At 43.5% G+C, this 22,705-nt stretch overlaps 1 protein-coding gene and 1 pseudogene across 21 annotated transcripts in view; one reads left to right on the top strand and one right to left on the bottom strand.

Annotated features, from left to right (window-relative positions):
- The window catches only part of LOC122101625, a 70,224-nt pseudogene extending 54,080 nt beyond the window's left edge, over positions 1-16,144 (bottom strand).
- A 100-nt stretch (positions 16,145-16,244) lies between these two features.
- The window catches only part of Ncor1 (nuclear receptor corepressor 1), a 172,699-nt gene continuing 166,238 nt past the window's right edge, over positions 16,245-22,705 (top strand). For 10 of the 21 annotated variants that reach the window (XM_042672027.1, XM_042671957.1, XM_042671934.1 and 7 more), the window contains exon 1: positions 17,106-17,285. The gene's annotated coding sequence lies outside the window, so the exon portion shown is untranslated. Of the gene's footprint in view, positions 16,693-16,958; positions 16,978-17,103; positions 17,286-22,705 lie in introns of those variants that run through there. The other 11 variants (XM_042672019.1, XM_042671950.1, XM_042672001.1 and 8 more) reach the window with 5 other exon arrangements.

Genomic DNA, 22,705 nt, shown 5'->3' with positions numbered 1-22,705 from the left:
GGGTTCAATTCTCCAGCACCACATAAGCAAAAAGAAAAAAGCCGGAAGTGGCGTTGTGGCTCAAGTGGTAGAGCGCCAGCCTTGAGCTGAACAGCTGAGGGACAGTGCCTAGGCCCAGTGTTCAGGCCCCATGACCGGACCCAAAAAAAAAAAAAAAGATTTTAAAAGAATTTCAGCCTACCTGTATTGTAAAAACTAAGAAAGCTTTTTCTAAAGAGAAGGTATGGCTGGGGGCTGGAAAGGTGGCTCAGTGGTAGAGCGCATGCCTTGCATGCCAGAGGCCCTGGGTTCGATTCCTCAGCACCACATAAGAAAAAAGCCGGAAGTGGCGCTATGGCTCAAGTGGTAGAGTGCTAGCCTTGAGCTGAAGAGCTGAGGGATAGTGCCCAGGCCCAGAGTTCAGGCCCCATGACCGGACCCAAAAAAAAAAAAAAAAAAAAAGAAGGTATGGCTGAACAACCATTTGATAAGAGATTGATATGAAAGCAAACCAAAAATGTAACCAACCACCTCAGTAGCAACTAGGGATAGAAAAAAATGACTAAGAATAGAAGAATGCTGTTGGGACTTTTTAGATTCCACAAGACCAGCCAGTACATTTATCTGGCTGTAAATGCGAATCAACCTTTAAGGATGGGCAAAAATGACCTTGAAAGGTGATCCAATAATCTGTAGTGCTGCTATTCTTACCATAGGCCCCAGGAGGCCTCGGGAGCATTACATCAAACCAAAGAAGATTGTTTTCTAGCCAGAAGATCTAATGAATTCTATCTTCACAGGCTTTGCACATGCTAGGGATCTTTCACCTTTCTGGAATTATCTATCCGATCTCTGTCCATTACTATATTTTGTAAGCATATAACTCATCTTGTTTTACAGCTGGAGAGGAATTTTGTCTCATGCTTGCTCTCATGATACTTAGATTAGACATTGGAATTTAGACCAGAGTTAACACTGAAGTAAGTTATGACTTCTGGGGGCTATTGGAATGGGACGAATATATTTTTTATGCAATAAGGACATCGATTTTGGAGGCCTGGATGGGAAAGCTATGAATTGTTTCTGTTCTAAGATTCATGGGGTGAAGCCCCCGTCTCCAATATGACTGTATTTGGAGACACAGTTTTAATGACGCAATTAGGTGTAACAACAGAAGAGTAAGACCCTAATCTAACTCAATTTGTGGGTTTACGGAAAGAAATATGGAAAGAACTCTCTTTCCACCATGTGAGGAAAGGTGATATCTACAAGCCTGGAAGACAACCCTTATCAGAAACTGACACTGCAGATTTTGATCTGAGACTTCTAGGCTGCAAAACTGAGAATGTATTTTTTGTTGTTTAAACCATCTATCTGGTCAGCAGTGTTTTGTTAAGGTGGCCCAAGAAGATCAGAAAACATTTTCCTTTAATCTGCAAACTGACTTCTTTCTGTGTGTTGGTTCTAGGGCTTGAACTCAAGGTCTGGGCACTATCCCTGAGCTGCTGCTGCTTCTTTTTTTTTTTTTGCTCAAGGCTAGCACTCTACCATTTGAGCCACAGCTCCACTTCTGACCTTTTAGTAGTTTATTGGAGATAAAGAGTCTCACAAGCCAGGAGCCAGTGGCTCACACTTGTAATCCTACTCAGAAGGCTGAGATCTGAGGATAATAGTTCAAAGCCAGCCTGGGCAGGAAAGTCTGTGAAACTCTTATCTCCAATAACCACAGAAAACTGGAAGTTGTACTGTGGCTCAAGTGGTAGAGCGCTAGCCTTGAGCTGAGGGACAGCACCCAGGCACAGAGTTCAAGTCCCACGTCCTACCAAAACAAAGAAGAGAGTCTCACAAACTTTCCTGCCCAAGACAGCTTTGAACTGCTGTCCTCAGATCTGAGCATCCTGAGCAGCTAGGATTACAAGTATGAGCCACAGGCAACTGGCCAAATTGGTTTCTTGAAGTACATATTTTTAAAAGTTTCTTATCTCTCCTCTATAGGAATTCTTAAGTAGAAATTATATACAGGGGCTGGGAAGGTGGCTCAGTGGTAGAGCGCTTGCCTTGCATGCATGAGGCCCTGGGTTTGATTCCTTAGCACCACATAAGCAAAAAGAAAAAAGCCAGAAGTGGCGCTGTGGCTCAAGTGGTAGAGTACTAGCTTTGGGCTGAAGAGCTGAGGGACAGTGCCCAGGCCCAGAGTTCAGGCCCCATTACTGAAAGAAAAAAAAAAAAAAAGAAGTGAAGAAGGAAGAAAGGTAGGAATGCAGGAAGGAAGGAAAGAAGGAGAAAAGAAAGGAGCCAGTTGAAGTGAGAGTTCAGGCCTGTCATCTCCGCCAATATGGAAGCAGAAATGGGGAGGACGGTAGTTCCAGGACAACAGGACAAAAAGTTCTCTAGACTCCATCTCCATCAATAGTTGTACACACATGTGATCCTAGCTCTGCGAGACGTGTAAACAGGACTACCGATCAGGCTGTCCTCTGGTAAAAGGTTAAGGCCTTACCCCCAAAATAACTAAGGCAAAAAGGACTGGGGATGTGGCTCAAGTGGTAAAGCATAAAGCCCTGACTTCAATCGCCACTATTGCCAAAAATTAAAAAATAAAAAGAGAAAACAAAGGAGACAATGACTTTTTTCCACAAACCAACTTGAAACCATTTAATCTTTCAAGGTTATAGAGGAGGAAGTTTAAAAATAAAAACAAGCTCCTTGCCTAGGTACAGTTAATGACCTGATAAAGTTGGGGTTTCAGACTGGGCAGTTTCAGATCTGTGCTCTTTAAAGTATTACAAAATTCACTGGCAAAGAAAGAGAAGCAATCTTTCATGATGACCCCTATAGTTTACCCTGAACCAGGAATGACAGAGAAGAATATAAATGTTTTCTTGATCTGTTAGAGTATTGCATGAACGAATGCTCCCTTTCAGTTTAAAACACTGAACATTGATTCCCAATAATACTTAGTAAGAAAGAGAATATCTTTCATAAAGCTGGATGCTGGTAGCTCACGCTATAATCCTAGCTATTCAGGAGGATGAGGACTGTAGTTCAAAGCTAGCCTGAACACTGAGAGTCTTATTTCCTGTCAACCACCAAAAAGCTAGTAGAGTTGTGGTTCATGTGGTAGAGTACCAACCTTGAGCGAAAAAGCTAAGGGACAGTACCTAGGTCCTCAGTTCAAGCCCAAGTATTTATGCATGCATGCATGTGCATGTGCGCACACACACACACACACACACACACACGCACACACACATGCAGACACACACACAGGATATCTAGCAGAAATACTGTCATTAATGGTCAAACACTAGACGTGTTATAAAATTATAAGTATAGATTGAATTGTCTACTTATACTATATTATTAAACACAGTTTAAGGCATTTTACCCCAAAATGAGAAATAATGGGTATATGTTGAAAAAACAAGTTTGTTTGTTTTTTTTTGGGTCCAGTCATGGGGCCTGAACTCTGGGCCTGGGCGCTGTCCCTCAGCTCTTCAGCTCAAGGCTAGCGCTCTACCACTTGAGCCATAGCGCCACTTCCGGCTTTTTTCTTTTTGCTTATGTGGTGCTGAGGAATCGAACCCAGGGCCTCAGGCATGCAAGGCAAGCACTCTACCACTGAGCCACCTTCCCAGCCCTGAAAAAACAAGTTTTATGTGCAGATGACTTACCTATAAAATTTAGAAGAGAATTGCAAATGATGAATATAAAAGTAATGAACATAAAATCATTAGCAGGAATTTTACTAGCTGTAAAGTTTCATAAAATACATCAGAAAAAAATCTCATTTATAACAATAACACAAAATCAACCACATATAACCATAGCAATTGTTGCATACCTAGGGCTAGGACTGTAGCTCAGTGTTGACCACTTGCCTACCATGTATAAGGCCCTTTCTATGCTCAGCACTGGGGAACAAAAGAAGCTCTCAAGTGAAGAAAACAAACAAACTACATTAAATCCTATTCCTTGACTACATCTTGCCTAGGCTGGCTTCAAACTCAGATCCTCCAGTCTTCGCCTGTGTGCCACCATACCCAATTAATTATGGCACATCTTTTGATGTACCATTTTTAGAACAATTAAAGATTTGGGGATTATTATTATTTTTTGTCAGTCGTGGGGCCTGAACTCTGGGCCTGAGCACTGTCCCTCAGGTCTTCAGCTGTCAACTAGTGGTCTACTACTTAAGCCTCAGCCCTACTTCCAGCTTTTTCTGCTTATGTGGTGCTGAGGAATCCAACCGAGGGCTTCATGCATGCAAGGCAAGCACTCTACCACTGAGCCATCTTCCCAGCCCTTGGGGATTATTTAATGACATGGGAAAATACTAAGATGTCTTGCTAAAAAACAAAAAACAAAACCAGGTTACATAATTTCCAATGCCATCTGATGCTAATTTCATTTAATATGGGGCAGGCAATTCTTTTCCTCACAATTTTCAGAAATATCCCTGCCCCTAACATCTCAGTTTACATGATACCAAACTTCAAATTTTTCTCATCATTGTCCTCTGTAGCTCTTTTCTTCCTTTTAATCACTCCCACTCTCTTATTACTCCAGTTCATCTCATGGACAGTTTAATTCATTCCAAATGCTATATAATTCACCCATAAAAATGCCTAATTTGTTATCACTTTGTAACTTGGTTATGTTTCTGAGACAGGGTGTCCTCTAGTTCACTAAATAGCCCACACTATATCTATAGTTAGTGATTTCTTCACCTCAGCCTCCCAAACACTGGGATTACTGTCAAGCTTCCAGATGTTTATAATCTAATTCTTGCCCTTTTCAAACTACCTTAATCTTTATCCACTTAAGTGTTTTCTATTATCCTAGATCTGTTCTTTGAGATCCTGCCATTATAACCTCTTAAATAAGACTTGTTTTATTCCCTCATCTCCAACCCAGAAGCATCTAGATGAAAAGGGACACAATTTCTTTCTTTCTTTTTTTTTTTTTTGGGTCCAGTCATGGGGTATTAACTCTGGGCCTGGGCACTGTCCCCCAGCTCTTCAGCTCAAGGCTAGCACTCTACCACTTGAGCCACAGCGCCACTTCTAGCTTTTTTCTTTTTTGCTTATATGGTGCTGAGGAATCGAACCCAGGGCCTCATGCATGCAAGGCAAGCGCTCTACCACTGAGCCACCTTCCCAGCCCGGGACACAATTTCTTAAGCAAAGTAATGACACAGAGGAAGAATTATTTGTAGAACATTAACCAATTATAGGTGTTGGTTTTGTGTAGATTCTGATTTGAATGTACCAATGGTAAAAGGGCATTTTTTGATTTATCTAGGGAAATTTCCATATGGACTGGATGTTAAAGAATGCCAAAAAATCACTGATTTTATAAGATATGAAGCCAGGTGCCAGTGGCTCATGCCTGTAATCCTAGCTACTCAGGAGGCTGAGATCTGAGGATCACAGTTCAAAGCCAGCCTGGGCAAGAACAACCAGGAGACTCTTATCTCCAATAAACCACTAGAAAACAGGAAGTGGCGCTGTGGCTCAAGCAGTAGAGCTCTTGCCTTGAGCTGAAATAGCAATCTTAAGCAAAATAATCTGAATAGAATTTGAAGAAAGTAATTTCATTATGCTGTCATTTTTTTAGACTTCTCAACATTCTATGCACCCATACTAGTTTTTTTTGTTTTGTTGGTCATAGGGCTTGAACTCTGGACCTGGGTGCTGCCCCTGAGCTCTTCAGCTCAAGGCAAGCATTCTATCACTTGAGCCACAGCACCACTTCTGGTTTTCTGGTGGTTAATTGGAGATAAGAGTCTCTGGGGCTGGCTTTGAACTGTGATCTTCTCAGTCTCCCGAGTAGGTAGAATTATAGATATGAGCCACCAGCACCTGGCCTTACTAGATTTGTTTTTGTTGTTTCTTTTGATTGTGTCACTACATATTTATTGCCCATGAATTTGTACATTGCTAACAGATAAATTACCTGTTGTCAATAATCATTACATGAGAAGATGGAATCCCCCAAACATCACAGCTCTGCAAGTTCTTTCTTTTGAATCTCTCCTTGATTGTAGTAATTTCCTGAGGACAACAAATATAGTCTTAGATTTCTTTTTTTCCTTTTGTCAGTCATGGGGCCTGAACTCTGGGCCTGGACAGTGTCCCTCAGCTCTTCAGCTCAAGGTGAGTGCTCTACTGCTTGAGCCATAGCGCCACTTCCGGTTTTCTAGTGGAGATCAGAGTCTCAGAAACTGGGTGCCAGTGGCTCAGACCTGTAATTCTAGCTACTCAGGAGGCAGAGATCTGAGGATTGAGGTTCAAAGCCAGCCTGGGCAGGAACAACCAGGAGACTCTGATCTCCAATAAACTACCAGAAAACCGGAAGTGGCGCTGTGGCTCAAGTGGTAGAGCACTAGCCTTGAGCTGAAGAGCTGAGGGACAGCACCCAGGTCCAGAGTTCGAGCCCCATCACTGACAAAAAAAAAGTCTCACAGTTTCCTGCCCGGGGTTGGCTTTGAACCATGAATCTCAGATGTCGGCTTCCTGAGTAGCTAGGATTACAGGCATGAGCCACCAGCACCCGGCAAGTCTTAGATTTCTTTAACCATGAAAACCTATCTTACTATTCTTATCTTGCCTTGCCTTGTTCCCTACAGGATTTAAACTACCTGAGAAAATATATGATTATGATGAAGAAAATATAACACTTAAGGTTACTATAAAATATTCCTACGAGAGAGGATTACCAGCATCGCACTTTTTAGTATCACCATTTACAATGCTCTATCTATCTGCATGTGATAGAGATAGCATAGTATATCTTTTTTCTTTTTTTTTTTTGTTGGTCGGTGGTGGGGCCTGAACTCTGAGCACTGTCCCTCAGCAATTCAGCTCTTCTGCTCTAGCTAGTGCTCTACCACTGGAGCCACAGCACTACTTCCAGCTTTTTATGCTTATGTGGCGCTGAGGAATCGAACCCAGGGCCTCATGCATTGGAGGCAAGCACTCTACCACTGAGTCACCTTCCCAGCCCCAACATAGTATATCTTGAAGTTAAACAGATTAAGGATTGTCTTTTACAATCACTCAGATAACTGGGGTCTGTTTACACTATTAGTTTGAGTACCTTTATTTTTTATTTTGAGACAGAGCTTTCTTATGCAGTCCAGGTTTGCCTTGAAATTGTGATCTACCTATCTAAACCTCCAGAGTACTAGGATTATGATGCTACATCTGGTTTGAGGTCCTTGAAATTAATAGTTTTGGGCTGGAAGATATAGTTCAGCAAGTGGCTGGTATGTGTGAGGCCCTGAGTTTGTTTTTGTTTTTTTGGGTCCGGTCATGGGGCCTGAACTCTGGGCCTGGGCACTGTCCCTCAGCTCTTCAGCTCAAGGCTAGTGTTCTACCACTTGAGCCACAGCGTTTTTCTTTTTGCTTATGTGGTGCTGAGGGCCTCTGGCATGCAAGGCATGAGCTCTACCACTGAGCCACCTTCCCAGCCCTGAGGCCCTGAGTTTGATCCCAGCACCACCACCCCCCTATATAGATATACACATATATATATATGTATATATATATATAGTCCATAAATAGTTGAATATTTATTTAAAGAGAGTACTACTCCTGAACATTCTGAAAATTATATAAAAAATATACAAGAATCACATAAGAATTTCTTTTTTTGTTATTGGTTGTGGGGCTTGAACTCAGGGCTTGGATGCTGTCCCTGAGCTTTTTGCTCAAGGATAGCACTCTACCACTTTGTGCCACAACACTACTTCTGGTTTTCTGGTGGTAATTGTAGATAAGAGTCTTACAAACTTTTCTTTTTTTCTTTTTTCTTCTTTTTGTTTGGTCATGGGGCTTGGCCTAGGCACTGTCCCTCAGCTCTTCAGCTCAAGGCAAATGCTCTACCAATTGGGCCACAGTGCCATTTCCAGTTTTCCAGTTATTGGAAATAAGAGTTTCACACTTTCCTGCCTGGGCTGGCTTTGAATAGTGATCCTCCCATCTCAGCCACCTAAGTATCTAGAATTGCAGGCATGAGCCACTGGTACCTGGCTAGAAAAATATGTTTTGAAGCTTATGTACTCTTTATTTTTCCCCAGCAGGCATACCATAGTCTCTAATAACAGCTCTCCTCTATAGCTTACAAATAATAATACAGTGAAATTTTGGTACCATTTGATTTACATTCTCATTGAGAACAATTGGTTAGCTAAAATATCCTTTAATTCAATTTTCTAGCAAATAATTGCATGTGTTGTGTTTAAATTTCTTTTTTTTTTTTTTTGGGTCCGGTCGTGGGGCTTGAACTCTGGGCCTGGGCACTGTCCCTTAGCGCTTCAGCTCAAAGCTAGTGCTCTACCACTTGAGCCACAGCGCCACTTCTGCCTTTTTTTTTTTTGCTTATGTGGTGCTGAGGAATCGAACCCAGGGCCTCATGCATGCAAGGCAAGCGCTCTACCACTGAGCCACCTTCCCAGCCCCTAAATTTCTTTCTTGAACAGTTTTTTCTCCTGGAAAATGGAGATAATGGTTAGCTCATAAGGGTTTCTGGAGATTTATGAGAGCACCCAATTAGGTATTGTGATAGTTCTTTTTTCTTGACCTCTACTTTTACCTCCTGCTTCCTCCTTTTCCTTTCTTCCTGAATTACAATTCTTCACCAGTCAGATACAATGCCAAATGTTTTCTCCCATTTTCCCTAGCAAGTACTTTCCAGTATTCTAAGTATGAATTTTTTTTTTTTTTTTTTGCTTATGTGGTGCTGAGGAATCGAACCCAGGGCCTCATGCATGCAAAGCAAGTGCTCTACCACTGAGCCACCTTCCCAGCCCCCTAAGTATGAATTTTTTCTATGATGAGATTATTAATTCCTAAATGTCAATGACCTTAAGAGTCATAGTATTCAATTCTGTATCATCCCCACTTTCCAGCACACTGCAGGTATTTATGAGGGACTGAATATAGAGAACCCCGTTTCCTGTTGCAGATAACATGGGGGAAAAAAACCCAGGTGAAATTCTTCAACTATGTCATGTGTTACGATAGGGCTACTTTGAACTGTTTGAACCCAGAAATTAACACTAAAATGATTATGAACAGCTTTAATTCTATATTGCCCTTTTCACATCGCTACCCACATTGCCAGTTTTCTTCTCCAGCAATCTGATAGACACAAGAGTTAGTTTTGTGATGGATATCATAGTTGCATTTTCTAATTTTGAGGCCGTGCATGTAAGTTTATAATTACAATTGTGAAAAATTGCATAGAAGTGTGCTTAATGTGCTTATGGGGCTAGTTTTTTTTTCACATTGTAAAATGAGTTTATAAACACAGGAGATGTTGTCATTTTACCAGAACACAAATTTCCACACAGTACAAATAAGTAATAAGACTTATTATGTCATCATAAAATAATCAACTAATGAAGAAAACATAATGAATGATGTGTGTTCATGTATCTCTGTAATGTAATTTAAAAATACATAAGAGGGAAAACTACATAGTAAATTTTTATTGTCTTTGATTTAAGGAATTTACAACAGGCTAAGGAGTTAAGTCTGAGATCATGTGAATTATTTTCATAGTTTGGTAAACATTCAGGGACTTCAACAGAATACATGTCTGAGCTTCCTTAGCAACTTTTTTTTGTTGTTGTTTTTTTTTGTTTTTTTGGGTCGGGTCATGGGGCCTGAACTCTGGGCCTGGGCACTGTCCCTCAGCCCTTCAGCTCAAGGCTAGCGCTCTACCACTTGAGCCACAGCGCCACTTCCGGCTTTTTTTTTTTTTTTGCTTATGTGGTGCTGAGGAATCGAACCCAGGGCCTCAGGCATGTAAGGCAAGCGCTCTACCACTGAGCCACCTTCCCAGCCCTTCCTTCCTTAGCAGCTTTAATGGAATAGAGGGCAATAATCAGGAAGGATGGGATACCCTAGGCTGTACGAGGCTGTACGAGGTAAATTTTGGGGATGGTAAGAACTTCTCTGAATTTGTCTTTTATAACTGTTTTTGTTAATGTTTCATAATCTCAAAAATTATAATGGAAATACATTCTCACAAATTTTCACAAGTAGGAGAATGTAATCAAAAATCAGAAAAATAGCTTCATGTAATTTTTTTTTTTTTGGTCCATTGTGGACTTGTACTCTGGGCCTAGGCACTGTCCCTGAGCTCTTCAGCTCAAGGCAAGTGCTCTACTTGAGCCACAGTGCCACTTCTGTTTTTCTAGTGGTTAACTGGAGATGGGTCTCATGGACTTTCCTGCCCCAGCTTGCTTTGAACCTTGATCCTCAGATCTCAGCCTCCTCAGTAGCTAGGATGACAGGCATGAGTCACCAGTGCCCGGCCTCATGTAAATTTGTTTGTATACAGCTATACTATATGTGCAGGTACATAGGCTTATTAAGAACTAGGTACTTAAAGAAGTTTTCTAATAACTAATATTTTTCAGCAATAACTAGAAACCAGAATCATACACAACAGAAATGTAAGTCATTCTGTAAACAATTGAGCTTAAACATGACAATTTTTTTTTATCGGTTGTGGGGGCTGAACTGTGGGCCTGGGGGCTGTCCCTCAGCTCTTCAGCTGAAGGCTAGCACCCTAGCACTTAAGCCACAGCACCACTTCCAGCTTCTGCTTATGTGGTGCTGAGGAATTGAATCCAGAGCTTCATGCATGTGAGGCAAGCACCACTGAGCCAACCTCCCAGTCCAAACATGACAATTTTTTAAGTTTCCCACTTGGAAAATTTTATTAGAATAAGAAGTAGCATCATCATGTAGCATTAACATCACCTGCCTGCCTAGTAACAAAATTTGTTTAGAAAAATTACTTAAATTTCTGAGTTTCAGGAATATCAGCATTTTTTTAAAACAAAAAGAGAGTTTAGGTATGTGTTAAAGTCTATCCAGGATATTAGAAACTATGTAAAATACTTAGAAAAGCAAGAACACAACTAGTGGAGGATGTCAGGGACTAACAGGAAACAGTGAAGTGAACCACAGATTTGAGACAGCGAAATGTTACCACCAATCTTTAGCTGGAAAGAGAAAGGCCAAAAACTGTTAATGAAACCCAGACGCCTGTATTTCCAAGCTGCAGTCAGAAGAAATGGACACACTTATTTTAGAATATATCTATAGAGTTCAGATTAAGAAATTATGATTTAGGAAATTAAAAAAAATAGGAATTGGGCTGAACAGGTGGCTTATATTGATAATCCTAGCTACTCAGGAGGCTGAGATCTGAGGATAGTGGTTCATAGACAGCCTGAGCAGGAATCTCATTTCTAAATAACCACTAAAAAGAATCAGGAGTGGTGCTATGGTTCACATAGTGTAGCACTAGCCTTGAGCAAAAAAAGCTCAGCATAGTGCTCTGGCCCGAGTTCAAGCCCCTGAACTCACAAAAAATAAAACAAAATTTAAAAAAAATTAAAAGTATCATTGAAAAAACTGGAATTAAGAGCAGGAAAACAACTTAACTAGACAATCTCAAAAAGAATGTAACAGATGCTCCATACGTACATAAAAATATGCTCATAAGTACTGGTCATTAAGAAAATGTAAATCAAAGCCACACTACAATATTCCTCCATAGTCACTAGGATGACTATCATTCTAAAAGAAGAAAATTACAGGCACTGATGAGGATGTAAAGTTGGTATCACAGTGCACTGCTGGGGGAAAGTAAAATGGTGCAGCTGCTGTAGAAAACAGTTTGGTGACGTTGAAAACACAAACACACACACACCCAGACAAAACTTTTTTTTTGTGCTGGCTTAAACTCAGACCTCAGGTTTCTTTTCTCCCTCCCCCTCCCCCTCATCCTTCTTCTTCTATCAGTCCTGGGTCTTGAACTCTAGGCCTGGGCGCTGTCCCTGAGCTCTTCAGCTCAAGGTGAGTGCCATACCACTTGAGCCACAGCACCACTCCTGGTTTTCTAGTGGCTAATTGGAGATGAGTCTCATGAACTTTCCTGCCTAGGCTGGCTTTGACCCGTGATCCTCAGATCACAGCCTCTGGATTAGCTTGGATTACAGGTGTAAACCACTGGTCGGCTCCATGAAACTTTTTTTTTTGTCGATCATGGGGTTTGAACTCTGGGCCTGGGCACTGTCCCTCAGTTCTTCAGCTCAAGGCTAGCACTCTACCACTTGAGCCACAGTACCACTCCACTTTTTTCTGCTTATGTGGTGCTGAGGAATTGAATCCAGGGTCTCATGCATGCAAGGCAAGCACTCTACCACTGAGCCACCTTCCCAGCCCCCATGAAACTCTTTATCTCCAATAAACTACTCAAAAAGGCTGGAAGTGCCATTGTGGCTCAAGTGGTAGAGCACTTGCTTTGAGCAAAAGAGGCTTAAGGACAGTGCCAGGTCCAAATTTCAAGCCCCAGGATCAGCAAAATAATTTTTTTGCGGGGCTGGGAAGGTGGCTTAGTGTTTGCTTTGCATGCATTAGGCCCTGGTTTGATTCCTCAGCACCACAATAGCAGAAAAAGCTGGAAGTGGCGTTGTGGCTCAAATGGTAGGGCGCTAGCCTTGAGCTGAGGAGCTGAGGGGCAGTGTCCAGGCTGAGTTCAGCCCCCCACGACTGACAAAAACTATTTTTTTGAATGCAAACTGGCCACTGGTGGCTCACATCTCATCTAGCTACTCAGGAGGCTGAGATCTGAGGATTGTGGTTCAAAGCCAGCTTGGGTAGGAAAGTCCATTTAAGCACCAAAAACTTGGAAGTGGACCTGTGGTTCAAGTAGTAGAGTGCTAGACTTGAGCATGTGTGCACGTGCGCACGCGCGCGCGCACACACACACACACACACACACACACACACACACACACACAAACAAATGCAGGGACATTGCCTAGGACTGGCACATGAAAACAAACACACACACACACACACACACACACACACACACACAAATAAATGCAGGGACATTGCCTAGGACTGGCACATGAAAACAAACAAAAACCTAAACAAAATAAAAACCAGTCATGAAAATTTTTGATATAGGCTACAATATTGATGAACTTTAAAATAAGTCACTGTAATATTTTAGTTATATGAGGAACTTATAGTAGTCAAAGTCAAAGGTGTGAAGCAGAATGGTAATTGTCAAAGACTGAGAGGAAGGAACTGGAGCTATTGCCTAATGAGTTATAAAGTTTCTGTTTGGAATGATGAAATGGAAGTCATGATTACACAATCTTATGAATGCCTTTACTGCTACCCAGCTGAATACTTTAAATGTTTCAAATGACTAATTTTGAATTCTGTATATTTTAACACAATTTAAAAAGTCATCCAAAAAGGAAACTACGTTTTTTTCATTGAATAAGAACTTTTCAATGACAAGTGATCAACATAAAACATAACTATCTTTAAAGCATGAATTATTTTTTTTGTCGTCATGTAGCTTGAACTCTGGGCCTGGGCACTGTCCCTCAGCTCTTCAGCTCAGAGCTCAAGGCTGCCCAGATCAGACGAAATAATTTTTTAAAAGACATTTAAGTTAAAAAAAAATTAAGCTGGGCTCCAGTGGCTCATGCCTGTAATCCTAGCTACTCAGGAGGCTGATATCTGAGGATCATAGTTCAAAGCCAGCTCAGGATAGAACATCTGTGACTCTTATATTCAATTATATTCAACCATCAAAAAACAAACAAGCAAGCAACCCCCCTCGCTTTGAACACAAAAACTCAGGGACAGTGCCCAGGTCCTGAGTTCACACTGCAGGACTGGCTCCAAAATTAAAAACAATTGAGCACACATTTTTGTAGTCAAAATCAAGAAACATTGCCATATACTATTCTCAATCCATCTAGCCATACATGGGAGTGGTATGCTGTTCATGATTCCCCCAAAGGTGTGCATCCCTACCAATTTTACTTATGGAAATGCTTTTCTTAGTTGCATGAATCTGTGACTTCCAGACGGTCACAACAAGGCCAAACACATTGAGAAATGTCTATTTCTCAATATGGCAGGCATATTTATATAAAATGGAATGAGAACTGTGTATGAGTGACAACAGTGTCCAGGGGTGAAATTAAAACAAGTATTTTCAATACCAAGCTCTTCAGAACATATCATTTTGTTGATTACTCCCATCCTATACTCTGTCAGATTATTACTACTGGCTGGATTACTACTATAGCATTTTTTTTTTTTACACTTGCTTCTCTATTACTGTTTCACAGGCAATCCTTGTCCCTGTGGAATTTCTCTTTGGTCTTCATTGTTCAAACTAGCCTTGAACTCCTGGGCCCACATCCTCTTCCTGCTTCAACCTCTCCACTACAGGCTTGCATCATTTGTGCTTTGCTGACATTTTTTTTTTTTTTGGAGGGGGGCAGTATTGGGGTTTTTGACCTCAGGACCTCATGTTTCCTAGGGGTGTGCTCTATCATTGAGCCATAGCCCTTTTGTGCCCTGGTTATTTTTGAGACAGTGTCCCACTGGACAGTGTCACCTGGACGGTGACTTACTCATTTTATTCTTCCCATCATATCTGGGATGACAGGTGAGTATCCCCATGCCCAGTTTCTTCTGTTAAAATGGAGTTTCCACTGGGTGGCTCACATCTCATCTATAATCCTAGCTACTCAGGAGACTGAGATCTGAGGATCACAACTTAAAGCCAGCCTTGTTTCCAATTAAACATTTAAAAGTGGGAAGTGGAGCTGTGACTCAAGTGGTAGAGTGCTAGCCTTGTGCCTTAAGAAAGCTCAGGGACAGCAAGTCCCTGATTGGCACCAGGAAAAAAAAAATTCTGTGAAAATTGTATAGAGTAAGCTACACAAAACCAAAGGGGAAGAGCTCATGAGTAATTTTTAAAGTTTATTATAGTATGATTTGACATTATAGAACTCACTCATTGTATATATATAGTTCAGTTTATTCAGTTATAAAGTTGTGTAATTATCATCATTAAGTATCATGGTTAACATTTTTCTCATCTGATTTTCCCCCCCCTATATCCTATCACAAGACATTATTTGAAAGGCTCCTTCCCTGAATGTTGGATGGGGATGAACTCTAAAATCATCTACAGAATTACTTTCTAGTAGGCATCTGAGTAACTCCTCCAATGAGACACAAGCATTTTTCAAAGTAAAAGAAAGATCCTGTGCTTTTTTTTGGGGGGTCCGGTCGTGGGGCCTGAATTCTGGGCCTGAACGCTGTCCCTCAGCTCTTCAGCTCAAGGCTAGCACTCTACCACTTGAGCCACTGCGCCACTTCCGGCTTTTTTCTTATGTGGTGCTGAGGAATCGAACCCAGGGCCTCAAGCATGCAAGGCAAGTGCTCTACCACTGAGCCACCTTCCCAGCCCTGCTTTTTTTTTTTTTTTTTTTGGCCGGTTCTGGGGCTTGAACTCGGGACCTGGCCACTGTCCCTCTATTATGTCCCGCTATTATTATGTCCACTCTATTATGAGAGCCATACCGCCACTTTCGGCCTTTTCTGTTTATGTGGTACTGAGGAACCAGAGCTTCATGCATGCTATGCAAGCACTCTACCACTGAGCCCCATTCCCATCCCCTCTGTGCTGTTCTTAGAAGTAAAACCTCAAAGGTCAAGCAGGCCCAATACAGCAGATAGTTTGGTGTACAGTACAACATAAGGAAGATGACTGCTCTTGACCCTTTGCAAATAAAGGTTCCATAGTATCAACAAATAAGCTCGTTGGGGGGGGGGGGGGGGAACACAGGTACTGAATGGAACCAAAGGATCAGCAGCTTACTTTCCGGCTCCTTAATCCTACTAAGGGGGGGGGGGGAGGGAAGCCTCCCCCAAAGTACCTGGGAAGCAGAACGCTCACTTTTGTTCCTTCCTACAACAGAAATCCCTTCGGGAAGAAGTAGACTGAGCTTGCTTAGTACCTCAAACCCGCTACAGCCCCAGCTTCCAGCGCCCCGTCTATGGCCTCCTACCTGCGGAGAAGCAGAGTAGGGACACCCTGTGCTTCTGGCGGGCCAAGCCTATCACTGTGGGAGCAAAGAACATAGCTTCATCGTCCGGGTGTGCGATCACAAGGAGGGCTCGGCTTTCGGCTGCTAAAAGGCCTGCCTGCTCCCGACTCTTCCTTCGTTCTGCGGAGTCCCAAACCCAGAGGAAATCCCACGTCAGGATAGGGATCGCCACACACAAAACCCACGCCACTTCCATGCCGCGAAGTAGCGCGGCGCCTGCGCAGTAGCAGGGCGCCTGCGCAGTGTAAGGGAGGCTGCCCGGCCCCTGGTTCCGGCAGTAAAACTTTACCCGCTGAACTTACGTTCCGCCTTAAAGTGCGAGTGGTGAGACCGAAAGGCTTGTGGTCTGAAATGGAAGCCTTCCAACACCGTGTAAGCTCCGTCTTCCACAGCGTCCAGCAAGTCTTCGTGCCGGCTTCACTTTCAGAGCTGCTAATCTCTCTCCTAGGGGACATTTTTTAAAGGTGAACCCCCTGATGTTCGGGGAAGAGTTCCCTCCGCTCTCCAACTCATTTCCAGCAACTTGGAACTCTCGTTTTTTATCTTTTGTAGTTATAGAAGGTTAGACAGTCCTTGATCCAGACCAAAGTTTTCCAGACCAGCACGTTTTTCTTTTTTGTTTTGGAATGCGGATGGTTACAGGAAGGCGGCCGCCGTTTGATAAAGCGCAGCAGGCCCTCACGCGATCGTAGACGAAGGCGCGACCTCGGGGACCAGTCGGCCTCTGAGAGGACTCCGCGCCAAAGCACCGGGTAGGTGGTGGACGTGCACCCGGGCCACGCGGGGCTGGGCCCGCGGCGCCGCAGGTGGGGGGCGCCAGACTCCCCGCGGCTTCCCACGCCCGGGAGGAGGGCCGAGCGCGCGGCGCGGCCGCCTCGCGGCAGCGTCCCAGGCCAGCGGCACGATGGCAGCCGCGCTCGGCAGGGCCGGGGGCGGCACTGCCCGGTCCCCTTGGCGTCTGAGGGGAAGCGCCGCCGCCCCGCTGAGGGGAGACTCGAAAGAAACTGGCACGGAGAGACCTAAGAAACTTGGCCGAGGTAGGAGCGGCGCGCGGCCAGGGGAGGGAGTCCACCTCCCAACCTTCCGGAAGGAGGAGGAGCCGGCGTCGGAGCCGCCTTAGCCGAGGCCGCCGGGCGCGGGGGGAGGGAAAGGAGGGGGTTGAGTCAAGATGGCGGCCAAGGTGGCGAAGCCGCAGCAACAGCGGCGACGGCGGCGGCGGCTGGAGTGAGCGCCCGGCTCGTCGCTCCGAGCGAGGGCCCAGCAGAGGGCCTCGCGCCGGGGCCGCGCCCTTTTCCTCAGGCCGTACGGAACGGGGACGCCGGCTCCCACGCCCCGCCAGCTCCGGGTGAGTAGGCCCCGGGCCCACAGCCCCGGCCTCCAGGCCCCCGGTTCAGCCTTAGGGGCTTCGGAGGACTCTGCGCGCACCGGCCGCCCTCAGGCGTTTCCTTCTCGGCCGGACGGCGCCTCGTACGGCCACTTGATTGGGACCTGTCGTAGCCGCCCCACTACCTCTTCATCCGCCCAGCGATGAGTCGGGCGCGCCGGGAGCCCGGGACGAGTGGGGAGGCTTCTGGAGTTTGGAGGTAGAATGGGGCTGCGGCTGCGGCCCGGCCGCCCCGTTCCGGGTGTTTGCGGCGAGGGAGGGTGCAGAGCCCGACCCGGGAGGACGCCTGGGCTGGGAGTCTCTGGGAGGGGTCGTGCCGGTGGCGGGCCTGGGCTCCCTCGGCGGTGGAGTTGGTGGCCGCCTTGGGAGTGTGGAGGAGGTTGGGGAGGGTGACAGCGTTGGACAAGTGTGTGAAGAACAAACTAGTTCACCTTTCTAAGCCCACTAAGCAGCAGGGTGTAATGGCGAAGGGTGGGTGGTGGTGGAGATGGCAAAGATAAGAACGCTGTCCCTTCCGCCGATTATTACTGGTGGTGTAATGTGCCAAGTGGGCCGTGAACCTCTTTTTTTTGGGGGGGGGACTGGAATTTGAGAAGCTATAATTGATTGAGATGTCAACGGCGAGGATACCAAATTCTTTCAACGAACTGGGTCAGAAGCAGTCATGTATTAAAAGGGTGGATGGGAATAAGTGAATTTAGAAAAAGTATTTTGTTCAGGAAATGTCAGAGTTGCATACCACAGTTGCTTCTTCAACAAGAGTTAACCTAGAAGAGTAGTACTATGGGTAATTCTAATCTTTGGGATTAGTGTATTCACCTGCCTCAGATTTCTTAATGACACTCTAATTATATGGAAATTTACATACCTCGTGTGCACCCTGGTGAGACTATGATTGGAGATTGAATAGAGCTGTGTGCAAACAAGAGGCCTGGGATTTTAAAGGCCTCCACATGTCCATTCATTTGTTCAGTATATCTTGATCCATACAGATGAATAATTCTGGGCTCCATGGATTGTCCTGTTGAGTTTGTGACATTACTGTATTTCTTCCTTTTTTTTTTTTTTTTGCCGGTTCTGGGGCTAGAACTCTGGGCCCTTGCGCCATCCCTGAGCTTCTTTTGCTCAAGGCAAACGTTCTGCCACTTGAACCACAGTGCCATTTCCTACCTTTATTGGAGATAAGAGTCTCAGGGAGTTTCCTGCCCAGGCTGGCTTTGAACCATGGTCCTCAGATCTTACCTAGCCACTGGTATCTGGCTTGTATTTATTTTATTTTATTTTATTGTTGGTCGTGGGGCCTGAATTCTGGGTCTGGGTGCTGTCCCTCAGCTCAAGGCTAGCCCTCTACCACTTTAGCCACAGGTCCACTTCCGGCTTTTTCTGCTGATGTGGTGCTGAGGAAGTGCACCCAGGGCCTCATGCATGCGAGGCAAGCACTGTACCACTGAGCCACCTTCCCAGCCCCTTGTATTTATTCTTAATAATGTTCTTGGAAATATTTTGGTGTCCTCTATCATAAATAGTTTGAACGAACCATTTTGTACTTGCTTAGGATTTGACAGATTTTGAAATAGGTACTAGATGTAAAATTGCAGAGTAAAGAGATTATTTTCTCATTCTGTTGAAACTTCTTGGAACTTTAGTAATTATAGTTCCCGGTTGTTTTGCCTTGCCTTAAGCACACCTGTTAATGAAAATCAAGGTGTGTGTCTTTGTATGTATATGTGTATGTATGTATAAAATATGCATACTAGGAAGTGATTGCTTGGCCATACTAACATACCCTTTCCTTTTGGAAGAGAGCTGCTGTATTTTGAACTACTCCCCAGAGAAAATATGATTTTGAGTTCTGATTATTCCTGTAATTAACTACCTATTTTGTGCTTTAATTTCCTCATCTAGGGAAAATGTCGTGCTTGTTTGCCCTCATAGAGTTGGCCTGTTTGTCTAAAATGAGCTAATAGGAATTATTAAACAAAGCTAAAGGGTTGTATTTCTGGGTGTAGTGGTAACAGCTTTTTGGGATCCTGTAATGCTTTATCTGCAAATCTGTCATGATTCTTTACTTTCTACTTCTATCCTGGAGGGCAGGATAGGATCTTTTCTGCATCTGTGTTTAAGCCACCTGCTTTATGTGTGTATGTGTATATGTAAAGGATATTGACACCTTAAATTTTTGTGGAATGGGTAAACATAGAAAAATATTCACATTTGTTCTTAACAGAATACACCTGTTATCTTCTGTGGCATACCTAAATAGCTGTGATTTCCCATAGCTTCTAAAGAAGTATATAATTTTAACTGGATGCCTTTTGGACTTTAAAAACATAGTAAAACTTTAATAATTGGACTGTCTTCCTAGTTAAAAATGAAATACTTGTAATTAACTTAATTTCTTTGAATGTAACTGAGACAGTTTTTCCCAAGACTGAGTTTGGAAGACTACAATTTTAAAATTGTTTGGTTTTATTTTTATTTTTATTTTTTTTGTCGGTCGTGTGGCTTGAACTCTGAGCCTGAGCTCTGTCCCTGTGCTCTTTCAGCTCAAGGCTAGCGCTCTACCGCTTGAGCCACAGCACCACTTCCAGTTTTCTAGTGTTTTATTGGTGATGAAACTTTCACAGATTTTCTTGCCTGGGTAGTCAGCCTCCTGAGTAGCAAGGATTATAGGCATGGGCCACCACACCCGGCTGTGTGTGTGTGTGTGTGTGTGTGTGTGTGTGTGTGTGTGTGTGTGTGTGTGTGTGTGTGTGTGTGTGTGTGTGTGTGTGTGTGTGTGTACCATTGTTATCTGCTTCAGAAAGCTAAAAGGCCCTTGGATGGTTAGGGATCAGATTTTCTTGCCTGGGTTGTCAGCCTCCTGAGTAGCAAGGATTATAGGCATGGGCCACCACACCCGGCTGTCTCTGTGTGTGTGTGTGTGTGTGTGTGTGTGTGTGTGTGTGTGTGTGTGTGTGTGTGTGTGTGTGTGTGTGTGTGTGTGTGTGTGTGTGTGTGTGTGTGTGTGTGTGTGTACCATTGTTATCTGCTTCAGAAAGCTAAAAGGCCCTTGGATGGTTAGGGATCAGTATAGGTGTCAGCCTGTTGCTACTTTTGTGTGTTTTTGTTAGTTGGTTTTAATTATATTTTTGGTCTTAGTTTTTATTCCAAAGTTTACTGGTTCTTGGAAACGATGGGTCTCTCATATGTAAGTACTCCCATCTGTTCTTTTTTATTTAATCAATAAGTTGCCTCTTCACATGTTCCCCATATCTCAGCTTACAAGTAGCTAGATCTATGGGCTGGTATACAGTACCTGCCCTTGCCTATGTGTTTATTTTACTCACTGGATTTTATTAGAATATGGTACAAAGCAAGTAGTAAAGAGTGATCTGAATTATGTGCAGAGGTTCATATATTTTCCCCTCATTCACTTGTTTATTCAATGTGCATTGAATTTTATATCATATTACTAAATGTGATGTTTAGGGCATATTATTAATGCTATAAAGAGGTCTAGAAGGTATATTATAGGCAAAAATAACCCAGTCTTTACCTGATATTTTTGTTTGTTTTTTTTTCAGGTTTGAAGGTACAAAAAGGTAATTTTGATGTTTAAGAAGGCATTTCTTGGGCTGGGAATGTGGCTTACTGGTAGAGTGCTTGCCTAGCAGGTATGAAGCCCTGGGTTCAATTCCTCAGTACCACATAAACAGAAAAAGCCAGAAGTGGGTTGTGGCTCAAGTAGTAGAGTGCTAGCCTTGAGCAAAAGAAGCTCAGGGACAGTGCCCAGGCCCTGAGTTCAAGCCCCAGAATTAGGAGTGTGAGGGAAGCATTTCTCGCCTGGTTCCAGTGGCTCATGCCTATAATCCTAGCTACTTAGGAGGCTGAGAGGATTGTGGTTTAAAGCCAGTCCAGGCAGAAAAGTCCCAGTGAGACTTTTTTTTTGGGGGGGGGGGGGGTCCAGTCGTGGGGCCTGAAGTCTGGGCCTGGGCACTGTCCCTCAGCTCTTCAGCTCAAGCCTAGCGCTCTACCACTTGAGTCACAGTGCCACTTGAGGGTTTTTTCTTTTTTGCTTATGTGGTGCTGAGGAATCTAACCCAGGGCCTCAGGCATGCAAGGCAAGCACTGTACCACTGAGCCAACTTCCCAGCCCAGTGAGACTCTTATCTCCAATAAATGACTCAAAAAAGCCTCAAGTGGATCTGTGGCACATGTGGTAGAGGCTAGTCTTAAGCACAAAAGAGACTCAGGGACAGCGCCCAGGCTCTGAGTTCAAACCCCAGAACTGGCAAAAAATAACAAAAACAAAACTTTTCTAGGAGGACTTCTTATGGGTTCTTAGGCATGTTGAAAAGCTTCTGTAACAGCAATAATTGCGTGAGAGAGCATCTGTTTTTTATTTTGGTATTTCTGTGGTAGCTATTTTCCTTGAACATTTATTCTGCTCTTTCATAATTTTTGCTGTCCCGGGAGCTTGTGTGGTCAGCATACTACTTGGATAATCTTCTTATACAAGCTGTTTCCCTCTCTCCTTTGCATTTGAAAATCAGTCATCTTAACATCTTACTATTTAGTTTACTATTTAGTTACTATTTAGTTTTTGTTTTGTTTTTTTGTTTTTTCCGGTCGTGGGCCTGATCTCTGGGTCTGGGCGCTGTCCCTCAGCTCAAGGCTAGCGCTCTACCACTTGAGCCACAGCACCACTTCCGGCTTTTTTCTTTTTGCTTATGTGGTGCTGAGGAATCGAACCCAGGGCCTCATGCATGCAAGGCAAGTGCTCTACCACTGAGCCACCTTCCCAGCCCTAGTTACTATTTAGTTTAAATTCCCCATGTGCTGCTTTACTTTTACTTAGCAGTGATCTCAGAAACAAATTAATTTTGTTTATACAAAATGTTAATTTGTAAAATTCTATCTTGTTTTATACTTGAATAAACTGAAGATTTGCCTAAGTTGTTGCTGTTGGGCAGTAGTAAAAATCAGGCTTTGATATCCAGCTTAGTGTTCCTTATCCATGAGATGATTCTGTGTGGTGATTGATAGAGTGGATGGAGAATCAGTGACTACTTTGATATCCAACTTAAGTACTGAATTTAAAATACCCCATAAAATTAAATTTCTGTAATGAAAATCTAGTTTGAAAAAATGATACTGATTTACATCAGTGACAGGCTGATCACTGGGAATTAGTTTGCTTACTTTTTAGTCTACTTTGATGATTATCTTCTTATGCAAAAATAACTGATGTTAACTCTGCTAGTGACACTTCGTGGAATTTGAGAATTTATAGTAATGAAAATTTATTTATTTTTATTTTTTTATTATTATCTTTTGGGTCTGGTCGTGGGGCCTGAACTCTGGGCCTGGGCGCTATCCCTCAGCTCTTCAGCTCAAGG

This window comes from Dipodomys spectabilis, unplaced genomic scaffold (genome assembly GCF_019054845.1).
Source record: "Dipodomys spectabilis isolate Male_0828 unplaced genomic scaffold, ASM1905484v1 ptg000018l, whole genome shotgun sequence".
Classification (NCBI taxonomy): Eukaryota; Metazoa; Chordata; class Mammalia; order Rodentia; family Heteromyidae; genus Dipodomys; species Dipodomys spectabilis.
The sequence above is the reverse complement of the archived record's forward strand: the minus strand, read 5'-3'. Positions and strand labels throughout refer to the sequence as shown.